Genomic DNA, 1,032 nt, shown 5'->3' with positions numbered 1-1,032 from the left:
AAATTTTAAAAAGTTAGAAATTAAAAAAGTAACACATAAAAGGTTTAATCCTTTGTAAAAAATGATATTGGTATGTGAAACTATATATTGTGTTTAACAATAACCATAAAATTAAAAAATTTGAATTCAGCTAATGTAGTTAATTTTTAAAAAGTTGAATTTTTCTTTAAATGTCAAAATTGCTCAAAATTTTTTTGAAATCTCGAAATTTCATCGAAATGGAGGAATCAGAATATTCTCGAAATTAGAGAAAAATAAAATTTCTTCCGATCAGAATTTCGAGGCCGTCAAAATCTCGATTTCGATAGAAATTTTAAACTAGGATTATTGTTTATTAAATGATTTTATGTAATTAACTTAAATTTATATTACAAAATTCATCTAAGTTGTAAATTATCACAATTTGTATTGGCTTTTGCTCTAATGATACTAAAATTAAATTTATTCAGGTCGCGCATACATATAAATTTTCTTTTCTACTTCTTTTAATATTAAGATTACATCATAAATGAGAAAATGGGAAGTACTCGAGCTATGTTCAAACTTCTATTAATTTGGTTATTTATATATATTGCACGTGTAAAGTTTAAAATGTAACTTAATTAAAAAAAATTAAAAAAACAATTTTTATTTTAATTTTTATAAGAGAATGATTCGATATGATTTATTTATTTTTTAAAAAAATTGTAATAATGGTTACGAACTAAAATAATACATTTTTTTTTAATTTTAATATAGATAGATTTATTTAGTATTTTTTTTTTAAAAAAAACCTGCATTAATTCTTATGCTATTCTAATCAAAATATTGGTACAAAAATCTTAACGCCCAAGATTGAATAAAATGAGAAGTGCTCAAATTGTAGGCATGATATATATTTGATCATCCTCTTAATTTTAAATTGAGTTTTTTTATCTTCTCATTTTCAAACTTTGATTTAAATTATTTTTTAAAATTTCGAAATAATTTTCCTTATAATTTTAAACTTTAGTTTAAACCCTTTTTTTTATTTTTTTTATTTTAATGTGAACA

The sequence above is a fragment of the Benincasa hispida genome, chromosome 12, assembly GCF_009727055.1.
Source record: "Benincasa hispida cultivar B227 chromosome 12, ASM972705v1, whole genome shotgun sequence".
Taxonomy (NCBI): domain Eukaryota; kingdom Viridiplantae; phylum Streptophyta; class Magnoliopsida; order Cucurbitales; family Cucurbitaceae; genus Benincasa; species Benincasa hispida.
This window is presented reverse-complemented; position numbering follows the sequence as displayed.